Source organism: Rhipicephalus microplus, unplaced genomic scaffold, assembly GCF_043290135.1.
Source record: "Rhipicephalus microplus isolate Deutch F79 unplaced genomic scaffold, USDA_Rmic scaffold_23, whole genome shotgun sequence".
Classification (NCBI taxonomy): domain Eukaryota; kingdom Metazoa; phylum Arthropoda; class Arachnida; order Ixodida; family Ixodidae; genus Rhipicephalus; species Rhipicephalus microplus.
The window spans coordinates 8,347,343-8,360,084 of NW_027464596.1; positions in this window are offsets into that span (position 1 = coordinate 8,347,343).

A 12,742-nucleotide genomic window follows, 5' to 3' on the forward strand; every position below is an offset into this window, starting at 1 on the left:
AAGCTTGATGGCATGGACATTTCGAAGGCTCAAGTTACTCATACCTGAGCTTTTGCCTTCTTTGTACGCCCCAAGGAATGCAGACAGGCTACAAAATGCAGCAACGAGCTCTACGCTCCGGGTTTAAGGCGTGCAACCCAAATATCTGTATTCTTTCAAAGAGGAACATTCGGCAAAAGTCTGCTTGGTTGGGATAACAAAAATTAAAAAAAAAACAGAAAGCTCTAGCCAATATTTATTTATATTAAGAAACCCGATTTTTTGAAACCTGGTCGGCTTTTTTTTCTTCAGGGGTGAGAAGGCTCGAAATGTTTGCCAGGACTCATTGCAAACCCTTAAAGTAGATGGAGGGCAGTGTCCCCAGTGGTGCAGCTGTTGTCTCCCATTGTCTGCTGACTGTGCCAGGATTCAAAGGGGAGCGGCCAGCGTAGGTTTCTTTCTGTTTTGAAGATCACCGTGCCATCGGGACTGGTACGGTGCCAACCCGCTTGCAGTGTTCTGCCTCTGCGCTCAATTCCCAGTTCATTTTATGGAAGTCACTCCTGTGCTGCCGCATTCTTTCATGGAAGTTCTTTCTTTTGATTAGCCGGCACACGCGATGCTGCAGATGACTCCCTGTGCTCTTCGCGCTAGTGCAGGTCTTTGGACCAGCGGATGAAACTGCCGATGATGATAGAAAAACTTAAGGCTTGTGGGCAACGTCGACTCCGGCCTTTTTAACTTCTCCGGCACCCATGATGTAGGGTATCGACACGTGGCGTAGATGAGGCACAGTTGGTGTCACATTTTCCTCTTCTTTTCTTTTACGAAGATTGATTGATTTGTGGGGTTTAACGTCCCAAAACCACGATATGATTATGAGAGACGCCGTAGCGGAGGGCTCCGGAAATTTTGACCACCTGGGGTTCGCTTTTACGAAGAGCTCTGTGAATAAACGCATTTGTAAATAACCGTTGGTGCCGAGTTCACGGATTGGTTTCTTCTTTTCGCCACTGTGGTGACGAGTGATGATTGGATGGTTGGTTATTTTGATTGAAGTTTTCATGTTCAGATTTCTTCATTCTTGCCCGGTAAAGGTGATTGCGAACACTTTTGTACGTATATGACTGCTTTTCAGGGGAAGTTTGCAGTAACGGATCTGGGAGGCTGGTGGGATTAGCTAAAGCTCGCCTAACCCACAGCTGGCAAGCACAAAACAAAGTTTGGGGAGGGGGGGGGGTCAAGAGGAGGCATGGAGATAACACATCAAGATAAAGAAAATGATTTTTTTTTGCGCAATGAAGCATTGCTAAAGCCTTTGCGGTAACTATTTAATTTTCGACTATCCCTGATTTCAGTCGTACATTACGCCCTAGCGCCCCGTTCGCAACACAATGTGTTAGGGGATAAGACCAGTGCGCGTCATAAATAGCCCCAATTTATTGGACTCTATTAGAAAGGAAGCCCGTACGCAAGAAATGTCGGTTTTTTTGGAACCCAGGGCCGGAAAGCTTGTTTGCTTGAGCGCACGATGTTAATTGTTGAAGTCTTGGTTCCACAGAGCACCGAATGAGGCGAGACCCGGAGGGGCTTTCGCATGGACGAAATCAATCCTGGGTTTACGTGCAAAGCTATCTGGCTATGTGGACACACAAAACTGCGTGCACGTCAATCATCATATCGACAACTTTTTTCAATGAATGTTTTGTGGGTGCTGCTGTGATCTCCTTCCTTTCCGGCGTTGTAAAATGCGCGATCCTTTCAAAAAACGCTGCTGAAGCTCGAACACCAGCCTTTGTATTCCGCTACAAGTCTGCCCCTCTTTTCGTTCCAATGGTTCGCCAGGAGAGAGTGGCAGCCAACACAAAACTCGGGACACCAAGGGTGGTTTTTCATTACCCGAGTGGCGAAGACATATTTATCATGCCGTAGAGCGGCACACGATTCAAAATTAATTTTAAATATGTTCTGGGCCAGAATATTTGTTTATACATTTCGTATATCTGTGTATCTACACAAATCTATTTCACAGGTTATCTCACTTTCAAAATTTTGTTTCAGTACTGGTTTTCAGGGAAAGAAAGGGGGAGGAAGCATAGGCTGGTATGAGGATAAAGAGCGGTCTCACAAACAAACGAGACTCAAGCACTGCGACCCCCCCCCCCCCCCCCGCACCTACTTGCGTCTTTCAAGAGAATGTGGTCTTTGAAAAAGGAAGTGAAAAAAGAAACACATGTCGCATATAATTTCGCTCCTTTTGTATTCGTTGCAACACTTGCATCATAAGTCGCTGAGCAGTGTACCCTCATGGGATACAATTTAGTGCATTTCTCGTGTATTTCATGAATCACTATATGCCATTGTGTCAACATAAATTGCCCACCTGTCTATTACTGAAAAAAAAAAAGCAGTGCCTTACGCACGAAGACTGGGAGCTTCACTTGCCCCTACTCGCCATTTGGAAACAGGCTCCTCCATTATTCAATTCTTTAATAGTAGCCCCAAGGCCAGAAGGCATTACAGGGGCAGGTAGTACATTTGATAATAAATAAAAGATTAACAGTTACTTGTAAGTAAAAAAAGAACAATGCAACGTGTAAATTAATAAGGAATAATACTTAGCAGATATAACAGCATCGCTGTGAAAGTAAAAGGAAATGAAATTTCTTGTGTTACAGAGTTAGCTATGCGAACAAACAGGGTGCACTGAAGGAACATATATTCAATGTTCGTGCTGAAAAACAAATTATTTACGGAACGTTTGCCAGTCGTCTAACATTTTCATGCTGTTCTCTCAGGCGTTACAGTTAAAAGTACTGAATTTCCGCTAAATATGCTGAGAAGACACAGTAAAGTAGCTTTTTTTCTTTCAAATTGTAGTTTTGGTATTCACGCCGCCGGCGCCGCCGACGAAAAGTGACCGTGCCCCGCCGCCGATCATTTTGCTCGGCGTGCGCCAACGCCGCTGCCGACTCGGAACGACACCCACGCTACCTCTGGTCGAAACCACCTTGCCGCACACCTCTACCAGTAGCGACTCGCGAGCGTAGGTTGACGGCGTTGTACAGAAGGTGACTGCGCAACGTCATTGTCTCAGAAATGTTACCCAAAACATTTGCTTTAGCATGAGATTTGAATGCTCACTGTTTTCTTCGAGACAGATCAATGAGGTAGACCTGCGAAAATTGTATTTTTGTGAAGCACATGAAAAGTCTACAGATCCGCATATGCAGGCGTTAGCAGAACGACACTGTTTTCGCTGTACGTGATTTTAGCTGTCTTGATGTTTTTGAGCATTTATTCGAAGCACTGAAATTGTGAACGAGCGCGTTTCGAGTATTTCTATTTATCATCTAACCGCGGCATGTCTGAGTATTGTAGTTGTCTTCTCTCTAGTATAAAACAAACTTATTACTTGAGTACGTGAGTGAGGAACTCGTGTGTCAGGTCACTAAATGTATAACACGATATTCTTGTCGCGTACGTCGTGAAATCCTTTATTTAGAGAGAAAGAAGCTTCCCGCCACCTCATTCTGAGCTATGCATACCGCACGCAGGCAGTCACGCTCAGACTCCTGCAAGCCAATTTTTACCTCAATCCTGCGTTCTTTATTTGCATTTATCGAGAAATTTACACGATTAGTTCTTGGGCGGCTTGTGGCGAGGTTGCTATTTTGCCTCACGTGCTCTGGGAGGGCGGGTCGTTGGGCCCGACGTTCAGCTAGGAAGAGTGGGACACGCTCCTGCGAAGGCCTATCTTCGCGAAGACCGAATCCTGGCCGTTCTGTGTGCCCATGATCGAGCCGGCCGGCTAGACCTGCCGGTCCCGTAGTGGGATTAGCCAGGTGCGCGTTTTGTCACATTCAGGCAAACAAAATAAAAGTTTACTTACTCACTCACGTGTGGCACATACCCGAATACGACGGGTCACAGAAACATATGCTAGATAAGCGCGCCACATGCACGTTCGAAAAATAGTGTTAGGTGCGCCTGTTTCTCTGAAAATTTTAACAGACTCAAAGAAGGAAAACTACGTATACATCCGGATTAACCTACCCCAAAGCCCCACCGATAGTTGCACGATTCTGCGAAAAAGAACATTGGTAGCGAATTAGGTAAGGGCAGTGTCTACCCTTTGATAACAATGCATTGAGCAACACGCATACACTAATATAGGTTGATACTGAAGCGTTGCATGCGTTTCAAGTACCATAGCATGCAGTTTATTCCATGAAACTTGCATATATGCTTGAACGTATGTGTAGCATTGTGAGAAAAGATTGTGGGCTAGCCTTAATTCGTCAGTGACCTCCACGCACATACCTCGTGAGCCCTCAATCTGATAAACTACTCAATTCACTGCAATGAATATACATGCATCACGTAACACTTTGCAGAAAGCGCGAAACTTAGCGTTGCATGAACACGATTCCCGCTATGTGTGAAATCCACCAATAAGTTTTCCAATGCTTTCGCATACCATCGACCGCCCCCACTACCCCCTCACCCGTATGAAGGTAGATGTTTCAGATGTTATAATTGGAGGCTAGAATGTTCTAAGTGATGCAAGAATAAAGCAACATGAAAAGAGACTTAGATAAAAGAAACATTCCTTGCATTTTTTCGCTACTTCAATGCTATCCACTACCATATTTGCTAACTTGGAAATAGGGACCGGCCTCATTGTATGTTTTACGTCGCTAAAACAACGATATACGTCTCCATCGAATAGCGGGCGCCGATGTCGGCATCGAACCCGCACCCATCGGGTCAGCAACCGAGCACCGTGACCACTAAACCGCTGCGGCCGTCTCATATGTGTCCCTGCTGGCTACGCAGAAACCACCTCGCAGCGAGTGTTTTTTTTTATGACAATTCTGCCAAGGGAGCTCATATGATAATAACAACTAAATGCGTCGGGTAGAAAAAAAGGGGAAAATTTCATGCCTGCATATTCTTTGCTAACGGAAATTGAAGGAAAAAGGAGGTCAGGGGCACCAGTCTCTGTATAACTTGGATCCGACACTCATATTTTTGGTGCTGTTGCGATTTTAAGCTGAGCTGTGGCTTCCTATTACAGGAGCCCTGAAACACTTTTTCAAGTAACTATGAATGAATTTGCTGGAAGAGATTGCCTCACGAATTCAACACCGCAAAAAAAAAAAAAAACAATCCGTCCAGTGCGAGTGGAGTTGCAAAGATTTGTCGCATGCTGCAATTGCATTCTCTCTTCTCTCGTCCCGACGAAAGCGCTGAGAGCTAAGCAGGGAAATAAGGCAGGGGCAAAAAAGCTAATGGCTGATAGCTGGGCTTTCTAGAAGTGAGAAAGAATAAAATGTGGTAGTGGTTTTTGAGCGTCTTCCGACATTTGTCGAGAGAAGAGAATGCAATTTGTAGCTGACTTTGATAATTTACTATAAATTCCAGGCCGCGTGCTACGCTATAACGTTTGACCAAATTTTCTATATATGAAGCTAGCGAAACGGCCACGAGCGCACTGTGAGCGTAGCATGTAAGTCATATTTTGCTTGACACGCATGTCATTATTTTCATATGTTTGCACCAGTAACATACCTTCGTCATCCATTCGCTTCACCTAATACCAAATTTGGTGTATGTGAAGCCAGCGAAACGACCACCAGCACATGATGAGCGTGGCATGTAGTCATGTTCTTACATGTGTCATTATTTTCATGCGAGGGCATGTCACTTATGTTCACCATTAAATCATGTCAAATCATACCAGTTTTGCGATATGTCATGTGAACGAAACCACCGCAGGAGCAGCAAGACCACTACAAGTAAATCATGACATTATAACATACATGTAATGATTTTTATGTTATGACAACTCACTTATGCTCATCGCCCAGACATCTTATGCCATACTAACTTTGGTATAGATCCCATTATCCAAACGACCAGGAAAGTTAAAATTGTAGGCGGCTGGATGGATAGATGGATAGATAGATAGATAGATAGGATCGATAGATAGATAGATAGATAGATAGATAAATAAATAGATAGATAGATAGATAGATAGATAGATAGATAGATAGATAGATAGATAGATAGATAGATAGATACGGTCGAACTCGCCGATGTTCACTAAGAAATGCTTCCTATTTAAAACTTTTCATTGACTGGATCGCCCATTTGCTCGTCATCACAGCAGATCTTCGCACTGAAGTACTTGAAGCATGCCACAAAGAGGCGAATTCTGGCCACTTAGGTTACACGAGAACATTGGGTAGAGTACAGCAAAGGTACTACTGACCAAGGCTGCCCACGGCCGTGAAGCACCCCTTTCGTACTTGCCTCGACTGCCAGGTACGCAAGTCAACCATGACTAAATTAGCAGGCATAGGCGTATCAGCCAGGGGGGGGGGGAGGGGCGCGTGACTCCCCCACTGAGAAAAGCTGAGCCTCCTCCTCCCCTTTCGACAGTGGTCACTCTTGGCTCCACGCAGGGGAAACCAACAAGTAAGGCGAAGTTTTCTGTCCCAACAGTAATCACTTAATTATGTTCTTACGGAAGAATGAAAATGTTGCGAAACGATGTCACAACATACCGAAATACCGCCAACATTGTGACAATTTTCCTTGTAGGCTCTTTGGGTGCAGGTTGCCCATGCGACACTTTCGCGCTTTGTGCTGTAGTATTGCAGTGTAAGCATGTGTTGAACAGGGGCGCTATAATATTGCTACGTGCCAGTGCATGGAGTTGAAGAAAACAAAGCAGAGAGACTGGCGCGAGCTAATCTGTGTGGCTGGCGCTGCTCGCCTTACCGGCAGTAAATACATAGGTGACTGCCTCTCTAAGTCGGTCTCCTTCTCGTAACATATTTGGTGGAGTTGTGCGATCCCCGTCCTCGCCACGGAACTCCGAAGCGGACGCTCCCTCGCGGCTTACAACATGACCACTAAAGACTCACCTACATCCTCTCCGGTCGCCCGTCCTTCTGCCCGGCCTGTGAACCCAGCACCCGCGACAACTTTCGTAACGCTTCCCGCGCTCAAAGACCCCGGCGTGTTCTCGAGCAGTGAGGGTTCCGACGTCGACCAGTGGCTACGCCTCTACGAACGCGTCAGCGCCACTTACAGGTGGGATCCCACACTTATGCTCGCAAACGTCATCGCCCCGCCGCGGTGGTCTAGTGGCTAAGGTACTCGGCTGCTGACCCGCAGGTCGCGGGTTCGATTCCCGGCTGCGGCGGCTGCATTTCCGATGGAGGCGGAAATGTTGGAGGCCCGTGTACTCAGATTTGGGTGCACGTTAAAGAACCCCAGGTGGTCAAAATTTCCGGAGCCCTCCACTACGGCGTCTCTCATAATCAAATGGTGGTTTTGGGACGTTAAACCCCACAAATCAATCAATCAATCAATCGCAAACGTCATCAAAAGCCAGCGGGACTTCTGCAGCCAATTGAACCACCTTGCCGACCTTTCTAGCAGATTGGTATGGACCTACTGGGGCCATTCCCGACGTCGGCTTTCGAAAACAAGTGGATCGTGGTAGCTACCGACTACCTCACCCGCTACGCCGAGACAAAAGCCCTTCCCAAAGGCAGTGCATCCGAGGTAGCTAAGTGCTTCGTCGAAAATATCGTCCTACGTCACGGCACCCCGGAGGTCCTTATCACCGACAGAGGAACGGCATTTACTGCCGACTTAACTCGAGCGATCTTGGCATACAGCCAGACAAACCACCGCCGGACGACAGCGTACCACCCCCAGACCAACGGCCTCACCGAGAGGCTTAACAAGAAGATCGCCGACATGCTGGCAATGTACGTCGATGTCAAACACAAGATGTGGGACGCCATTCTTCCGTACGTGACCTTCGCATACAACACGGCGGTGCAGGAGACGACGCAGATATCTCCATACAAATTGGTCTACAGAAGGAGCCCGGCAACAACGCTCGATGCCATGCTACTCAACGTCACCGACGAAGAAAAACTCGATGTGAGTGAGTACATTCAACGCACCGAAGAAGCCCGACAACTCGCGCGTCTCCGTATCAAGAATCAACAGACGACCGACAGCCACCGTTAGAATCTTCGACGACACCTCGTGGAATACCAGCCCGGTGAACGTGTTTGGGTGTGGACGCCGATACGCCGACGTGGACTAAGTGAAAAGCTTCTGCGACGGTACTTCGGACCGTACAAGATGGTTCGACGTCTCGGCCTACTTGATTACGAGGTTGTCCCCGATGGCATCACGAACTCTCAAGGACGCCGATCGCGATGTGAAGTCGTCCATGTCGCGCGCCTAAAGCCGTTTCATGCGCGTTGACAAACTGAAACAGTGTTTTTTTGTATTATTTTTGTATCGTAATATATTCATTGTACTTTCTTGCATTATTGTTGTACCTTCATCTTTAGTTAAAGCATCGGGACGATGCTTTTTTCAGGGAGAGGCAATACCACGTTCCATTTTCCAAATTTTGTTATTGTTTCAAAACACTACACAATTCTCAGCGCAAACCGCGCCTGCAGTTTTTGAGAAGCTTCCGGACTGTAGTGAATCTTTTCGATAAGATCACGCCTACTCTGCGAACTGTACAGATTATTCTGGAACCTACGCCACCGCCAGCGATAACGCTAGAACATTCGATGGCAAGAGTATAAATGCCGACGCGCTTCGCCGCTTGTCAGTAGTTGATCGACGGCCGAGGCTCCGTTCACTGCTATCTGGGCAAGACTGCTACTGTAATCAAGCTTTCCGTTTACCGGGCACAGGTTCGCCCAAATAAACAGTTAAGTCCCAACATAAAGTCTCCTGTCTTCGGCCACGTCACGACCCCGTGACAATATATATATATATATATATATATATATATATATATATATATATATATATATATATATATATATATATATATATATATATATATATATATATATATATATAGTTGCCCCGCAACTTTTCCAGGCAGCGTTGGCATTCCCTTCGTAACACCAGTCGGCTGTTTTGTCATTGCAGCACACACATTAGGAAGTTTCTCCCCATTTTTCAACTCTACAAATCCGTCGGTGACGGCTTCACCATCGGATTTTGGTGCTGCTAGCACACAGGATACCTGGTGAGTTCGACTCGCTCCGTTATGACATGCGTCTGCTTTGTGCTCAGTCTGACCACACTTGAAACATTTTAATACCATAGGGCTCGTAAAGATCGTTCGACAGTTTTTCGTGCGATGACCCACTCGGTTACGCAGAAAGTTCTCATCATTTCGTCGGCGCGATACGCAGCGAAGGCTGGGAAAAGGGTGAGACGGTACGAGGGCCGTCCGCGAAAGATGACGCAACCCTGCATCACCACGCCCCTTTCCGTGGAGAACTCTCTAGGGCTTGCTGGGCCGCCGATGCGAGGAGGTTCGTTGGCGAACCTACGCTTCCGAGGAGAGAGGGATGCGCGCCCGGGAAGTCTTCGGATGTTTTTTTTTTCTTTTTTTATCGTTGACCTCTCGGCGCTTCGTTGCGAGAATTTGGCGGCGCGCCTTTTTTTGAGCGCTCAGTTTGTGACAACCACATTCTTCATTGCTGATGAAAACACACACTAAAAGGTGCACGCTCGATAATGGCACCACATTCCTAGGCAAGAATTATAGCACGTACGCTCTTAATGCCTGCGGAAGGAGACTGTACCTTCCCAGGCGGACAGTTTCGAAGTTACACAAGACAAGAGCCTCTATAATTCTTACACGGTCCATTCATGCTAAGACGTAGAGTTGCCATATTCTTACGGTTCTCGCTAACAAAAAAAAAAGACCAAGGAACGCACGTGTGATCATGGTGCACCATTCTTCGAGACGAATTACGTCATGTTCGCCTTGCACGCCACAGGAAAAATCCCCTTTGAGGGCACACCGTAGGACATTATGCGCAAGAAATGTTAAGACCAGGTGATTTTGTGACAGAGGCGCTGCAGTAGGGGATGGTGGCTTGATTTCGACAAACATTGAAATTTTCGTATTGCGCCTAAATCGAAGCGCCCGTATGTTTGCATTTCACCCCTATCAAAACGAAGCGTTCTCTGGTAACTTTTTCATGACTTATGTTTGTCATGCAGTCACGTTACCCAATATACCAATTTCGGTGTATACCAACGTATAAATGTGGAAACGGCCGCGATTACACCAACAACGTGGCATATGTAAGTAATGCCGTACATGATATGCGCGTTATATTTTCACATTGTCACCTGTCATTTATGTTCTTCATACAAAAATGTCGCCCTTTACCAATTGTATATATGTGTTTAATTAAACGGCCGTCAGCGACACAAGTCTATTTCATCTAAGTTTTGCTGTACATGACATGCACGTAATAATTTTTCACATTGTGACCTGTCACTTATGTTCAGTATACACTAATGTCACGCCATACCAATTTGATGTACAGAAAGTTAACGAAACAGCCACGGGAGTACATAAATAGATAGATAGATAGATAGATAGATAGATAGATAGATAGATAGATAGATAGATAGATAGATAGATGGATGGATGGATGGATGGATGGATGGATGGATGGATGGATGGATGGATGGATGGATGGATGGATGGATGGATGGATGGATGGATGGATGGATGGATGGATGGATGGATGGATGGATGGATAAATGGATGGATGGATGGACGGACGGACGGACGGATGGACGGATGGATAGATAGACAGATGGATAGATAGATAGATAGATAGACATATAGATAGATAGATAGATAGATAGATAGACATATAGATAGATAGATAGATAGATAGATAGACATATAGATAGATAGATAGATAGATAGATAGATAGACATATAGATAGATAGATAGATAGATAGATAGATAGATAGAAAGTCGTGGTAGTTCGCGGAAGTAGTCGATACGCAGCAGCTGATTGGGTCGACGCAGGTTTTATCAGTAGCGAGCAGAAAAGTTTGGCTTGTTTCACTATGGTGCGCCCAAAAACGCATAACAACCTTACATTGAACGGCAAGCAAATAAGCCTAATAATAATAATAATAATAATAATTTTTGAAAATAAACGTCTCGAAATCATGATATGATAATAAGGGACGCCGTATGTGGAGGGCTTCGAAAATTTCGAGCATCTGAAGTTCTTTGAGGTGCACTAACACAGCACAGTACACGGGCAACAACTATTCCGCTTCTACCAAAATGTGACCACCGCAGCCGGCATCAAACCCGCGGCCAACCATAACGGTCTTCTTTACAACTAACGGTAACTCCTAGCAACCTTCTTTATTATTTTTCTAGGTGTTATCCATGCCAAACCCATGATGTGATTATGAGGAACGCCGTAGTGGAGAAATTCAGACACTTTGATCATCCGGTGTGCACCGAGATCTGGTACAAGGGCATCTGTTATTTCGTCAACGTGCCGCGACCTTCGAATTAGTGGATGAGTACCACAACCACATTTGATTGATTTGTGGGGTTTAACGTCCCAAAACCACCATATGATTATGAGAGACGCCGTAGTGGAGGACTCCGGAAATTTAGACCACCTGGGGTTCTTTACCGTGCACCCAAATCTGAGCACACGGGCCTACAACATTTCCGCCTCCATCGGAAATGCAGCCGCCGCAGCCGGGATTCAAACCCGCGCCCTGCGGGTCAGCAGCCGAGTACCTTAGCCACTAGACCACCATGGCGGGGCAATCACAACCACATGTGATGGGTAATAAATACATTTTGTGTGTGTGTGCTTGTGTGTGTTGAAATTGTACCAGAACGTAGTCTGCTGCACCGATTTTAAAGACGCTTTCCCGTCGGCTTTCGAGGCACAGCTGAAATTTAAGAGCAGATGCACGGCGTGTCTACCCCGCCCTCCCCTCCTTCATCAGTGTGCGTGTGCATACTGCTGTTTTATGCGCCTCGCACCACTCTTTGCAGTTTTTGCCAGCCCCGTATATGTCGGGATAATTCTTGAGTTTTGTTCACCCACGAATAGCCATGTGAATGAATGCATAACCCTCGACGCGAATGTTTCGAGGGAGGGGGCTTGAACACCTTTTAGTAAAATACACCAGCCGGGGGACGTTACGTCCCAGGGGAAAGCCATGTTGCATTTTCTTCCCTGCAGACGTGGAGTACCGGCCTCTGGCAATATCTGCCGCGCCGTTTTGTCGACCAGCGTACCGACGATATGTGACACCGAAGTAGGCTCGCCGACTGTGGTGCACAGTCCACCTCCACATGGGCACGTAACGGGAGGCGTCTCTCCTCATCGAACCTGCGTCAAATTAACTTTATTTTTTCCTTCTTTTTTGTCGACACTTTCGGACTCGCGACGCCGCTCCCACGTCCAAGCGATTCACGCACTTAGAGTTAGAGCACTGTATACGCTACCTTATACAGTAACTTTACGGGCACCAACAAGGCAGCGGCATCCACGGCTCTTATGACACCTCACCAGTCATGTGCTGCGTTTCGTTCCTCTTTTATTCCACGCTTGCGACACCTGGAAACCGCGAGTGAACCGCATGCAGACAAGGAGTAAGGAGTAGACTAATGTTGCACGGCGGGCTTGTTGGTTATTCATGTTGTTCGAGGTATAGCGCATCCAAGACGGGACAGAGAAGAAAACACAGAACACATACATGGCACTTACTTTCAACAATGCGGTTTAATCCGAGAAACAGCAATACTTATACCCAAACATGGTGCGTCACAACCACGTGCTAGAACCAGAAAACTGATCTACTGCAACTCATGCGACATCCCAATAATGCAATTCTTTC